The 13532-nt window shown below is 54.9% G+C and overlaps 1 protein-coding gene across 8 annotated transcripts in view; it reads right to left on the reverse strand.

Annotated features, from left to right (window-relative positions):
• Nucleotides 1-13532, reverse strand: part of ADCY7 (adenylate cyclase 7) — a 59952-nt gene that overhangs the window by 28346 nt on the left and 18074 nt on the right. Inside the window, exon 1 of one of the 8 annotated variants that reach the window (XM_086689472.1) lies at nucleotides 10308-10404. The exons of the other annotated variants lie outside the window; for them this stretch is intronic. The gene's annotated coding sequence lies outside the window, so the exon portion shown is untranslated. Of the gene's footprint in view, nucleotides 1-10307; nucleotides 10405-13532 lie in introns of those variants that run through there. 8 annotated transcript variants of the gene reach the window in all.

The following is a 13532-nucleotide window of genomic DNA, read 5'->3' on the forward strand; positions in this document are numbered from 1 at the left end:
TCCTGGAAGAGCAAAGCAGGGCAGGGCTGGGAGGAATGACCGTGTTTATCGCTCCTGGTGAGAGGCCTGGGAGCCCATGGCGGCATCTCCAAAGGCCAGCGGCTCCCTAGAAGCAACCCCCCCAAAGCTGGACACAGAGGCCCCCCCTACCAGGGAAGGCTTCAAGGCCTTTCTGCCCATTCACCAGTTCTTCTGCTGGTCACTGACAGCTGGCAACTAGGAGGGCCCCACAGAGGCCCTGAATGAAGGAACTCCTTTGCCAAGCCTCCAACAAATGACCCTTGGCTCACCCACCTCAGTGACGGGGAGCTCATCGCCTCTCGGGCGGTCTCCTCCAGAAGTGAGCACTCCTTCTGGCTGTAAGGCCCACCTGAGGCCAAGTGAAGCCGACCCCCGTCGCTCCCTCACCCCCACCCCAGTGGTTCTGTCCCAAGTCCAAAGACACCAACAGCAGAGACACACATATGGGACAGTCGAGGCCCCTTTACCTGGAGGAAGCAGAGCCCAGGGGTCAGACCTCACGATCACCCTGGTAGGGGGAATAGGGCAAGCAGCCCATTTTACAGTGGAGGGGACCCCCAAGGTCCAGTTGGGAGGGGACATTATTTCTTCTGCTGCTGGGATTGTCTCTCCCACTTCAGTCCCTTGGCTCAGGGGACACGTCAGCCAGGCTGGCTCATCATCATCGTCCCTCTCAAGCCCCAGTGACTGGTTTAGGGACAGTCATGTGACCACAACCCTCTGAGAACCCTCTTTGGGACTTCTGCTGACCCACCGAAAAGAGATACTCTCTTTTGCTGGTGGCCTACAGCTGCTGGTGGCCACTGGAAATCACCACAGGAGACGGCCCAGTGAGAATGAAGCCAACACAGAAAACTGGAGAGAGACAGAGACTTGAAAATACCCCCCGAGCCCCTGGATCCAGCTGTGCCTGAAGTTCAAACAGCCTCCAGATATTTCAATCACACGGGACAATCATGCCTTTTTCAGATAAAGCCAGTTTGTGCTTCTGTCACTTGCAACCAAGAGGCCTTCTGCCCCAGTTTACTGTATCTGGGGAACCCTCATGGCCTCCTGATGGGTCCAGGGTCAGGGGGCAGAGTCCCATGTAGCTCAGGGGCAAGAGCAGGTGCCCGCAGATACGACTGGCCCCAGCTAGGCCTCCTGGAAGGGGGCTGGGCCAAGGAGGGGAACTTCCCTTGCCCATACCTCTGTCACCACATCCCGGACTCCACAGCCCAGAGCCAGCCAGGCTGCACGGAACCCGGTCCAGCAGGAAGCTGGGGCAATGGGCCTACCCACATCTTCTCCAGTGGCCTCCAGAGACTCCCTTCTGTGGGATGAATTAGGGAGCCCCGGGGCATACTTGCATAGAAATGGATACCAAAGGAATCAACCTCACTCCCCCAGAGCACTCCTGTTGGGCCCTGCGCTTCCCACAGCCCTGTGCCCCATGAGAGAGGGGGGCGGGCAATGCCATCAACAAAATCCACCATGTACTTACTGCGTGCCCAGCGCTGTGGGCTCGAACTCCGCACACCCGCCCCGCAGGGCAGTATGACTACTGCTTCCATTTTATGAACGGGGGAACACAGAGAGGTTCAGTCATTCTCCTGAGGTCACACAGCTAGTAAAAGAGAGCTGGGACTTGAATACAGGCCACCTAGGCTCACCTCTCATCCTGCCCGACACTCTCACGGTGCTGACATCCCCAGAGCCCATAACCTCTCAAAATGCTAACCCCTTCCCGCCCTCCCCTCTCAAAGCCTAGGACCGAGGGTGGGAGGAGGCAAAGTGTACTCCGTCAAGGTTCCTCCGTCCGCCTTGAAGAAGTAAAGTCAGAAAGCCACGTCAGGAGGCCTCCTCTAAGCCAGCAAGATCCAGGAGCACCTCTTCCTACAGGAAGCCCTCCAAGCTACCCACACACACCTTCTCCTCCTTTTCCTACAACTGAGGCAGGGCTGTGGTCTCCTTGCCAAATACTGACTGGGGGCTCCAGGTTCCTCAGCCAGAAGAACCGCCGGAAATAGGGAGGCTGGGACTTCAAATTAGGAGTACAAGACCGAGCCCTTTGGGGTGCTCAGGATATCCTTCCCCAGCAGAACTGGCTGATCCCGCAGCACCCTCAGTGCTACCACACCCCTTGGGGAGTTCTAGCCCACCCCCAGCTTTCACAGACACAGACAGGGCACCCACTTCCTCACCCAAGCCGCACTGGCAGGAATCCCGGCTTGGCTTCCTCTGGCCCAGCCCAGCAGGCCTCGGAGCTGCACAGGGCCTGGGGCCCCGGTGGCCTCAAAAGGAGGAAGTGGGGGCTTTGGGGTGTGCGGGAGGGGCAGGCAGGTGTGAGGAGAGGCCCCACCTCGGCCCCTTGGGCTCAGTCCCTGCACCCAATCCAGCCTGGGGTCCATGATGCTGCAGCCCAGAACCCACAGACACAGCCTTAGCCTCCTCGGCTAGCCCAGCACTCAGCTTGCTCCACGGGCTGTGTCACAAGCAGATTTTTATTTGCTGGGGGCGGGGGGTGGGGGGGGTCTCATGTTAGGGCATCTCCCTCAGGAGACCCAGAGTTTTGTGAAGGGGACCCAGAGGGGCTCTGCCTGGCAAAGTCCCGGCATAAAGGGGCACCACCCAAGAAACCTCATGGGACCGAGGGATTTCAGCCTGACTGCCATGCACGCCCTCCCCTCCACCAACACCAGAGCCGAGCAGCCCTCGGGCCTCACCCCCTCCACACCTTTGCTCACGCAGGGCCTGACCTCTCTCCCCACGCAGGTCTCTCCCAGGCCTTCCCAGAGTCCTGCCAACGGTCCCGTCTGTCAGACATCCCAGCACCTGCCTCACCAAGGTGAGGCAGGGTCTGTCGTGGTAGGATCTGTGTCTACGTCCTGCAGCTGGGCCCTGGTCATTGCACGTAGACCAGACGGAAGGACGGACAGATGGACCGATGGACCCACGGATGAACCAACCGGCTGGAATCTTGAACCAGGCAGAAAAGGCAGGGGAAAGCAAACAGGGCAGCTTTGGAAGAAGGAGGGAGAGCCCATCAGGGCAGAAGGAGGTGAGGGGCACCTGGGTGGCTCAGTCGGTTCAGTATCCGCCTTCAGCTCAGGGCATGATCTCACGGTTCACGAGTTTGAGCCCCTCATCAGGCTCTGTACTGACAGCTCGGAGCCTGGAGCCTGCTTCGGATTCTGTCTTCGGATTCTGTGTCTCCCTCTCTCTCTGCCCCTCTCCCACTTGCACTTGGTGTCTCTCTCTCTCTCCCTCTCTCTCAAAAATAAATAAACATTAGAAAAATAAAAATAAAATAGAAGGAGGTGAGAACATGAAGGAAGTGTGTCCCTGAGAATGGGAAGCGCTGGTGGAGGAAAAGCACAGGTTCAAAGCCCAGCTCTGCTCCCATGGCCATACGTTCCAGTCGCTCACACTCTGAGCCTCAGTCCTCCTCATCGGTAAACTCGGGTGCTGATACCCAAGTCGTGGGGAAAAGTGAGGTGCAGGTCATGATGGCCAACAGGCTGTTTGCGAGGACAAAGTAGCAAATGAGCCCAGGAAGAAGGCTGTTTCCAGAGCTGAGGAAGCCCATGGAGTCCAAATAGAAGAGACAGAGGCATGAAGCAGGCAGGGTCCCCCCACGAACCTTCTAGTTCATCTTGCCACCTCCTGGTGACAGCCTACAAGGCCACGAAGCAGGGGCAAAAGCCAAAGTGCCCAGTGATGCGAGCCCTCCAGCCAGCCCTGCTCCCCATCACACTTCCCCAGGACCCCCAGGCTGACTTTACACTAGCTCCCAGGGTCCACGGGCTACCCATCAGTCTCGGATCCAGAAAGTCCAGCTCTGCCACCAACCTGCTCTGTAACCCTGGGCAAGCCCCTTGCCCCATCTGGGCCTCAGTTTTCCTTCTTGCAAAGGAATGGTTCTGTCAGACCTCTGAGACCCGGAGCTGGGCTGGGCTGGGCGTGGAGTCTGAATCATAAAACGACAACAAGCTTAAGGGGACAGCCTGGGTGTTGTCACCTGGCCCCAGAGGGCTTATTCTAGGGGTGGGGTAGGGATTATCCTTTGTACCTGAAATCCTCCCTGCCACTTCTCCTGTGGATTAAGTCTCAGCATAGTCAGTGTCTCCTTTAAAATACAAATGCCTCATTCACCCCTTACCTCCCAGGCTCCAGCTGGCAGGGATAAGAAATGAATTTTGCTATCTCCTATGCCGATTCGAATGATGGTTAGTAACTGCCTGGGGAAAAATCGTCCATTCATTCATTCATTCATTCATTCATTCATTTATTCATTCACCTTGAGAGAGATCCATGCATTCATTCGTTTAATGGACGTATACTAGCACCTTCTATGTGCCTGGCACCAGGCCAGATGCCAAGAGGAAACTATGCTCCAGGCACAAGTTCCCCGAAGGCAGAGACCTCAATGCCGGCCTCTCCCAGGTATCTGTACAGAGTGGGGGTCCATGCAACAGTGCTTATTAACTAATGGATCAACCAAGGATTGCCGGAAAGAACATTTTCCCTGGCTCTGGCCTGAAATCCCACCGTCAGTGATTCATTCCTAAAGTTAAGCACTGCCCTCACGAAGCTCCCTCCTTAAAATGAACACACTTTGGGGGCACCTGGGTGGCTCAGTCGTTCAACTCTTGGTTTTGGCTCAGGTCATCATCTTAGGGTTCATGAGTTCGAGCCCCACATCGGGCTCTGCGATGACCGTGCAGAGCCTACTTGGAATTCTCTCTCTCTCTCTCTCTCTCTCTCTCTTTCCCTTTCTCTCAGAATAAACTTAAAACATTTTTTAATAAATAAAATAAAATAAAATGAACACACTTTCAGGCCCCCATTCAACACATTTCTGACCTCTTTCCCCTTGATAAGGAAGGACAGAAAGGGCTAGTCTACAGGCACCTTACCAGGTGCCAGTCCTGCCCAGGCTGGCAGGACAGAGGTCTAGCCACTGACTTCACACTTTGCCCAGGGCCCCACCCAGACAGCCAGTGGTGAGGAGGCATGAACGGGGTTGGGAGATAGGGGACGGGATCCATTTCACAAAGCCATAGATATACCCCAGAGTAACCACTGAACTGGAGTGAGCAAGAAGGATGTAACTACCCTGCCAGTATCCTGTTGAAAGAGACAGCAGAGCTCAGAGGAGAGAGAACAAGCTGGAGTCATAATTTATACCAAGATGATTTCCAAAGAGAGCAAGAAACCATGAAAGAATGTTCATACAATGCTGTAGTGGGTCAGTCCTTTCTGACCTGACACAGAAAAGACTAATCAACTCCCATTACATTTAAAAAAAAACTACTCCAGGGGTGCCTGGCTGGCTCAGTCAGACCAGCATGCCACTCTTGATCTCAGGGTTGCAGGTTTGAGCCCACTCTGGGCATAGAGCTTACTTAAAAACAAATAAGTAAATAAGCTTATTAAAAATCTACTAAATTAGGGGTGCCTGGGTGGCTCGGTCGGTCAAGCATCTGGCTTCAGCTCAGCTCATGATCTCACTGTTCCCAAATTCAAGCCCTGCATCAGGCTCTATGCTCACAGCTCAGAGCCTGGAGCCTGTTTCAGATTCTGTGTCTCCCTCTCTCTCTTTCCCTCCCCTGCTCACACTCTATCTCTCTCTCTTAAGCTATTAATAGCAAAATCAAAAGATAAATGAGAAATTGGGGAAATGTTTACAACTCTTATCATAAGGAGCTAACCTCTCTCATATGTAAAAAGTTCCCACAGATCAAAAAGAAAAAGACCAATCATCCAATTAAAAAAAAAAAAATGATGGGGCGCCTGGGTGGCGCAGTCGGTTAAGCGTCCGACTTCAGCCAGGTCACGATCTCGCGGTCCGTGAGTTCGAGCCCCGCGTCGGGCTCTGGGCTGATGGCTCAGAGCCTGGAGCCTGTTTCCGATTCTGTGTCTCCCTCTCTCTCTGCCCCTCCCCCGTTCATGCTCTGTGTCTCTCTGTCCCAAAAATAAATAAACGTTGAAAAAAAAAAATTTAAAAAAAAAAAAATGGGAGAAGGGTATGGATAGAAAGTGCACAGAAAGGCAATACAAACGGCTGTTAAACATTTAGGAAGAAGCTAACCTCACCCGTAATAAAAAAAAAAAAAAAAAAAAAAGTTAAAACTACTACGGAAAATCATTTTTACCTATCCAATTGGCAAAGATCAAAGCATTTATATGCAACACAACAGGCAGTCACACAGCCTTGGCAGGAGTGATTCAGCATAACCCCCAGGGGTGGGGCTGGCGATTTAGTCGTATGTAACAAAATCACTCCTGCACACACAAACCTTTGATGTAGCAAAAGTCCTTCAAGTAATTTACCTTACAAACACTTTCACAGATGTAAAATGACACATGTACAAGATTATTGTTGTAGCATTACAATAACAAAAGAAGATGGTGTGTCTGCCAGTTAGGAGATAGTGAAATAAATCACAACGCACCCTTCCTGTGGAATACTACGCAGCCATCAAAAGGGTGCAGCGGTGTGAACTGAGCTGTCCCAGGGTGTTCTGTGAAAAATCCACATGGCAACAGCAGTGTCTGGAATGGGTAATGCCTACACCAGGATACAGGATAACCAAAACTGATGCTTTGGTGGAATGAGTGAACCTTCAGTTTGTTTCTATTGTCGTAATGCAGCTTGTGCAATTAAAAGGAAGTTCTTGGGGAGCGCGTGGGTCAGTCAGGCATCCGACTCTGGCTCAGGTCATGGCCTCATGGTTCGTGAGTTCGAGCCCCACATCAGGTTCTCTGCTGTCAATGTAGAGCCCACTTTGGATCCTCTGTGTCCCTCTCTCTGGCCCTCCCCTCACTCTCTTTCTGTTTCTCAAAAATAAATATTAAAAACAAACAAACAAACAAAAACAGAAGTTCTTGGGGCGCCTGGGTGGCTCAGTTGGTTAAGCATCTGACTCTTGGTTTCAGCTCAGGTCACGATCTCACAGATCGTGGGTTCAAGCCCCACGTTGGGGTCTCCACAGACAGTGCAGAGCCTGCCTGGGATTCTTTCTGTCTTCCTCTCTCTCTGCCCTTTCCCTGCCCACACGCTCGCTCACTCTCTCTAAAATAAACAAACATTTTTTAAAAGTTCTTAATACAAGATGCAAGATCTACTGTATACCTAGTGCCTATAGCCAACAATACTATATTGTACGCTTCAAATTTTTCCACGAGGGCAGACCTTACGTTGAGGGTTCTTATCACACTACTACGATTATTACTACTAGGAGTAATAATAACAATAATAATAATAAAGGGGGCAAAAAGAAACTTTCGGGAGTGAGGAATACGTTTATGACATAGATTGCCATGATGGTGTCAGAGGGGAATACTTATCTTCAGCTTATCGGCTGCATATATTAAATATGCACAGCTTTTTCTATGTCAATCATACCTCAATAAAGTGGTTTTAAAAATAAACTAAACACGTGAGGCACCTGGCTGGCTCAGTTGGAAGAGTGTGCAACTCTTGATCTTGGGGTTGTGAGTTCAAGCCCCACGTTGGGTGTAGAGACTACTAAAAACACAAATAAATAAACTTAAAAAAATAAACTAAAAAATAAAGACTCTATTAGAAAAATTCAAGGGCAACAGAAGGTGACTGATAATTAAAGGGACGCATATACAAACATGGAAAGACATGTTCCTGGCATCTTTATTGGCGTGGGGTGTGTGGATCTACATATATAAGTATGTATGCAAATACATAAAAAAATAGAACCTGTTTACCGGGCGCCTGGGTGGCTCAGTCGATTTCGGCTCAGGTCACAATCTCACTGTTCAACACAGAGCCTACCTGGGATTCTCTCTCTCCCTCTCCCTCTCTGCCCCTCCTCTGCTCATGCTCGCTCTGTCTCTCAAAATAAATAAACTTAAATAGAACTTGTTTTAAAAAAAATAAAGGAAGGAAGGCAGACAGACAGACAGACATCCGTCTCAGGCCCATCAAGTGTCAGTTGCACACCCCGGAGAGTTACTTCTCATCTCTGTGCCTCAGTTTCCTCATTTGAAAAAAGCGAGACTAAGTTCTGACCCTGCAGGGCTTTGAGAGGATTCAATGGGGGTAAGGCACGCAGGGTGTCGAGGCTCCACCCGACACAAAGTACCCAAGTCGAGATAACAAGTATTACCAAGTTGGCAGAAAGGGCTGTGGGGTCTGGGAGGCAGGGAGCGGGGCACCTGCCCCTTCCCCTCCCCGATGACCCAGTCGTGAGCTCCGGCCCCCTACTCCGCCCTGGGAGTGGCCTAGCCTAAAAGTGGTCAGCACCTAAAAATTGCTACCTGGGGCCCTGAGCAGCGACAGGGGCTGACGCCCCCGTGGGGTGCCTGGCGGGGCCTGGACAGAGAGGCCGTCCAGCCCCCCAACCTGGGCCCTAGGGGAGGTGGACAGTGTCAGAGAGAACTGCCATCTGGCATCCCAGGCAGCATGGGGACCCCACCCCAAGCCTTGCAGGCCTGCTTCAAGGAGAGAAAGCAGAACACCTGCCCTCAGGACAGGCTCTGCAACCTCTGAACCCAACTAGAGAGACTCCCAGCGGCCTCTGGCCTCCCTCGTCTGAACACCTCCACCTCAGTGAGCGCCTGTCAGGAACAGGCAGGGGCAAGGCCCACGCAGCCCATCCCCCCCGGGGTGGGGGTGTGGGTGTGGGTGGAGCTGCTCTCACTCTGTTTCCAGCTGGGGGCGGACTCTGGAATCCTAACCTACTTGTTCAAAGCCCCCTGGCTGAAAAGCAGGAGAGCTGGAATTCAAACCCAGACCTGCCCTACTCCAAGGCTCCAGCTCTTTCTTAACCCTCCGTCTACATTTCCTGAGGCGTGCTGCCCACCAGCAGAGCCACGAAGAGCTACACACACATGGCCAGCCCCACCCACACTGGACTCTGGTCACAGGCAGTGAAGGGCTTGACATTCTCCTCCTCCTCCTTTAAAGAGTCCTTGTATACATTAGCAATTAAAGGCTCTGAGAAGTCCTGCAGAAAAGAGACCTGCTGAGTTAAACACATCTAAACATTCCCCGGTCTGTTTGGTTCAAGGGACTCTTTTTTGCATTAATTTCCAATGAACTCCTTTTGGGAAATGCTGACTGTGGAGTCTCGAAGATAGCTCAGAGCTCCCCACTGGGCAGCTGTGTCCCAGAGAGCCAACTATCTTCCCCTCTCCTGACAGCCTGGGGAGCTCCCTCTGGCTGGGGGCCCCGCTCTCCCACCTCTACCCGACCCTAGGTTGGGCTGGATGGACACACAAGGGAAGGACAAGCCAGTGCAACTGCTTGTGGGCCAGGGGACCAGCCCTAAGCTTGGCCTCTGGGGTAGGGGTGAAGGGAAGATGGGAAGAAGGCCTGGATGCACAGTGGCCTCCCTCAGGCAGTTTTAAGTTGGGGAGCAATCTGCCCTGAAGAATTGAGAAAGCAAGAAATTGCTCTAAACACCAACCAGGAAAAGACCCTCCTGCGTCTCTTGGCTACACTTCCTGCCTCTCTCAGGCAATGCAGGAAAGTAGCCCACCTGCCAGAGGCAAAGCAGTGCAGGGGACAGAGCCCTGGGCCGAATGTCAGGAGACCCAAGCTAGAGTGGGAGCCTTTACCCACTCTGGTCCGGTCCCACTCAGACTAGCAAGCTGGCCACAGAGAGGTCAGTGGGAAAACCAGACAGTAAGACATCCTTGCCCAGAACTCAGCAGGCCATGCTGGAGGGGCCATGGCCTCCCCCAGCCATCCATGGAGCCCAACAAGACATCACTATCTAGTTTGGGCCCCCGAAGCCACTGCCTCATCCACAGACCCCCCCCCCCCAATATGGCTCCCACAGCACCAGACAGCAGAGTGCCCGGCTCTAACCCAAAGTGCTGAGATCCCACTTCCTCAAGGCTTCCTGAGTACCTGAGGGAGGCCAAGGGGGCACGTGATGGGCAGGGGGGGTTGCCTCGTGAAAGCCCAGCCCAGAGCCCGGAGGAGCCCTTCTGCAGGGGAAGCAGGCCTAGCCGACCTCCCTTACCCCCAAACCACAGCCTGGCCTCTGTAACTACACCCACACGGGGGGCTCAGGAGACCCTCCCTACAGCTCAGTTGTCCCTAGAGCTAGGCCCCCCATTCCTGGTTACTTACTCCTTCCTGCCACAAACTCCTGCCTTCCAGAGCCAGGCTCTGGCTGGGTACAGGAAGCCGCTGTGATGGATCCCCAGTCCACAGCAGCCCCATGCACCCCTAAACACAAGCTTCTCCTTGGGATAGCCTGCCAGAGCTTCTTGCACCTGTCTGGGTCCCCAAGAACACCAAGCCCAGTTGTGCTCACCCCCTGGCCAAAAACCTCCTCCGGGGCTTCCAGAGGCCTTCTTCGTGACTGCACAGTTTGACTTATTTCAGTTTCCCCAAACAAGCCCCACCCTCTTGTCTCCAGGCTCTGGCCGCTTAAAAGCACAGCCTACCTCCCCACCCCGAAAACTCCCTCTGCCTGGCAAACTCCTGCCCAACCCTTCAGAGCCAGGCCCAGCCACCACCTTCCACAGGAGGGCTGCCCAATTCCCTCCTAATCTGGATTCAGTGCCTGGCCCTCCCTTCCCAGTGCCTGTGTCGAAGCACAGGACACCTGGCCTGTCACTGCCCGGCTACCTGATGCCTCTCCCAAGGCTGATGTCTGGCTACTCATTGCTCAGCTTCCAAAATCTGACACCTGCCTGGTACACAGGGGACACTTAAACCCAAGCCCCACAGACTGAGACAAATACAGCCCATGCTGAGCAGGCACTGGGGGCTGGTCCCAACCCCAGCGTCCCTGTCCCCGTCTGCATGAGCTCAGGCAGGTCACCTGCCTCTCAGCCTGGGTTTCTCACCTGAGCAGTGGGGAGCTTGCCAGTTTATTCTGGCCGTGACATGACCTCATGGCTATAAAAACTCCTCCTAAATCCAGAAACTTCACACACTTAAGGGGGCCAAACTTGTGTTACTTCAACGACAGGAAAGCACCCCCCCACCCCCACCCCCCCCCCACCGCCATGGTGCCCATGCTCCTCCATCCAACAAGTGCTCACTGAGCCCCTGCCCACTCCAGGTACCAGGCGACAGGCTAAGGCCATGATAAGCAAGGTCCCCTGGACAGCGTGTGTTGTCGGGGAAGAGGAGACAAATGTAATAAATGAGCCACATGAGGAAGAGAAATGCTAGGATGGGCAAGGAGCAGCCTGGGGCTGAGGAGTCAAGAAGGCAGGAAAGCCTCAGGGACCAAACATCAGAGGCGCTGTGTGACCATGGGCACATTCATTAACCTCTCTGGGCCTGTTTCCTCACTCAAAGAATGGGCTGGTAATGGTACCTAATGCTCAGGGACTTCACAGAGAGGCTAGTACACAGGGTCTGCCATCAGGTGGGGTCACCCCAGTGGCTCTAAACACAAGTTGGGGCCGGGGGAGGGGCGGGCAGCCTGAGAAACCTTGATTGATATCAACAGGCACTGGGAGACACCCTATAAATCCCAGGGGTCCTGACACCCCCCCCCCCCAAAGGTAGCCCTTCCCTTGCTCCCCTGCCCAGAAAGCAGGGCCAGACAAAGGATGCAGAAGTGCTGGTCCCTGCCCTGGGCACTACCTGGTGCTAAGGCACCCCCTCCCCGGGGGGCCTCAATGGTGGCTCCAGGGAGTCTGGGTGTTTCAAAAGAGGATGCCTCCCCATTAGTCTGGGTCCCCCATTAAAGCAGTGCCTCCAGCTGACTTCAAAGGGCTCCTCCTCCCCGAGCCAGATGGGGCCCGAGGGAGACAGGTGTGGGAGGCCGGGAGCAGGGACTGGCAGAGCCAGGAAGACCCTGGCACACACTGGCAGGGGATGTGCAGGAGGGGGGGGCAGCCTGCCTACTGCAAAGATGGGGAGGCTGAGGCTAGGAGGGGGAGATGGGTGGCCCCTCGTCCACATCCCCACCACCTAATGAGGCCTGAGGAAACCGTGCCTCCAACAGAGCTCTGATCAGGAAAATGCACACCAGCCCCAAAGCTGTGAAGCCCGTTGGGGCTGTTTTCCCATCTGTGCAGGGAGGGGCTGTGCCCCATGCTCCTGGGCCTCTCCCTGCTCAGCCAGCCAATGACACCAGGAGCCATCCACCCAAGTCAGCTGGTCCCAGAAGCAGTGAGACTGAGCCACTAACCAGGGGCAGGAAAGGTCCCTGCAGGGGACGGCAAGGGCCGAATCCTAGAAGACAAAGAGGTCCCCACCAGCATATTCTGGGTCCTAAGAGGTGGTTGGTGGCACCGCCTACTACATGCATCCCCTGGGGGCCTCCTGCTCCCTAGAAGCCAGGCCTGCTGTGCTGCAACCCCAGGAGGACACAAGCTCCTCCCTGGGCCATGAGTACTTCCGTCCAGGAAGAAGCGGGAGGAGGTAAGCCTGGGGGGCCAGGTACATGTCTGAGAACTGGGGTACCCGCGACAAAGACCTCAATTTGTTTCTTTTCCTTTGGGCACAGTCACGGGTAAATGCTTCCAGTGGTTGCTGTAGGGAGGGGTACACACAGGGGAATAACAGGGAGAACGGACAGAGGAGGGTGTCCCCGGTGTCCCCTGACACCGGCACCGACGGGGGGTGGGGGGGGGGTGATTTTCACAGAGCCCGGGCGGAGGGAAAGCTGCCAGGCGACTGACTCCAGAGCAGACCACTCGAGCCTCCTCAGCCCCCGAGCTTGAAGACCCCGAGGAGGGGGCCTCCACATGGGTGACACGGGCCAGCATGGGGTATGAGGTAGGGAAGCCCTGAGCAGAGGGGCTGCATGGACAAAGGGCAAGAGAGAGGCAAGCAGCGTGCTGACCCCGGAGTACACGAGAGGCCACGAGAGGTGGGACTGGACCAGCATGGTGGGCTGGGACCAGAGGACCCCAGAAGCCAGGAGAAGGGGTTCAGATGTGACACCAGACGGGAGAAACTGGCCAAGTGTGTGCATCGGAGGAACCCAGGAACCCCACAAACCCCTTCTCCAGGGCTCAAGGTCGGCCATCCTACCCCATCTGGACTGTCGGTTTCCCCTCCCATACAGCACTTGGCTGGTGCTCAGGCAATGCCCATGGCACAGACCTGTCTGTCAACGTGATCAGCAGATGGTGGGAGAAAGGATGACCTAGTATCATGGGGAGAAGGGTCACCAAAGAGGAACTGAGCCCACCTCTGACCCAAGTCTCGTCCTACCTCACCCCAGCGCCTAGGGGGCTTCCAGGGGAACATCAGGGAGTGGAAGGTGCTTCAGCCCAGGTCTGCACCCAGGATCTGGCAACACCCCAGGCATGATGTGGCCAGCTGTGAACTCCGTGGGCAGCGGCAGGTCGAGCCAGATGCCGACGGTTGCTGGGTGGGCGCCCTGCCACCCTCCCTGGGGGGTGGGGGCTGGAAGAGCCCTGTGGGTGAGTGGAGACTGCAAGCCAGGGCAGGGGCAGAGCTGGAGGGCCACCGGGCGGGGGAGCAGGCTGGCAGCACTCAACACACACAGGCCGCCAGGGAAACCCCAGACATGGGTGTGCTGGTCTCAGACGGCTGGGCAGAGTTT

The sequence above is a fragment of the Puma concolor genome, chromosome E2 (genome assembly GCF_028749965.1).
Source record: "Puma concolor isolate L17-30 chromosome E2, mPumCon1.1.hap2, whole genome shotgun sequence".
NCBI lineage: Eukaryota > Metazoa > Chordata > Mammalia > Carnivora > Felidae > Puma > Puma concolor.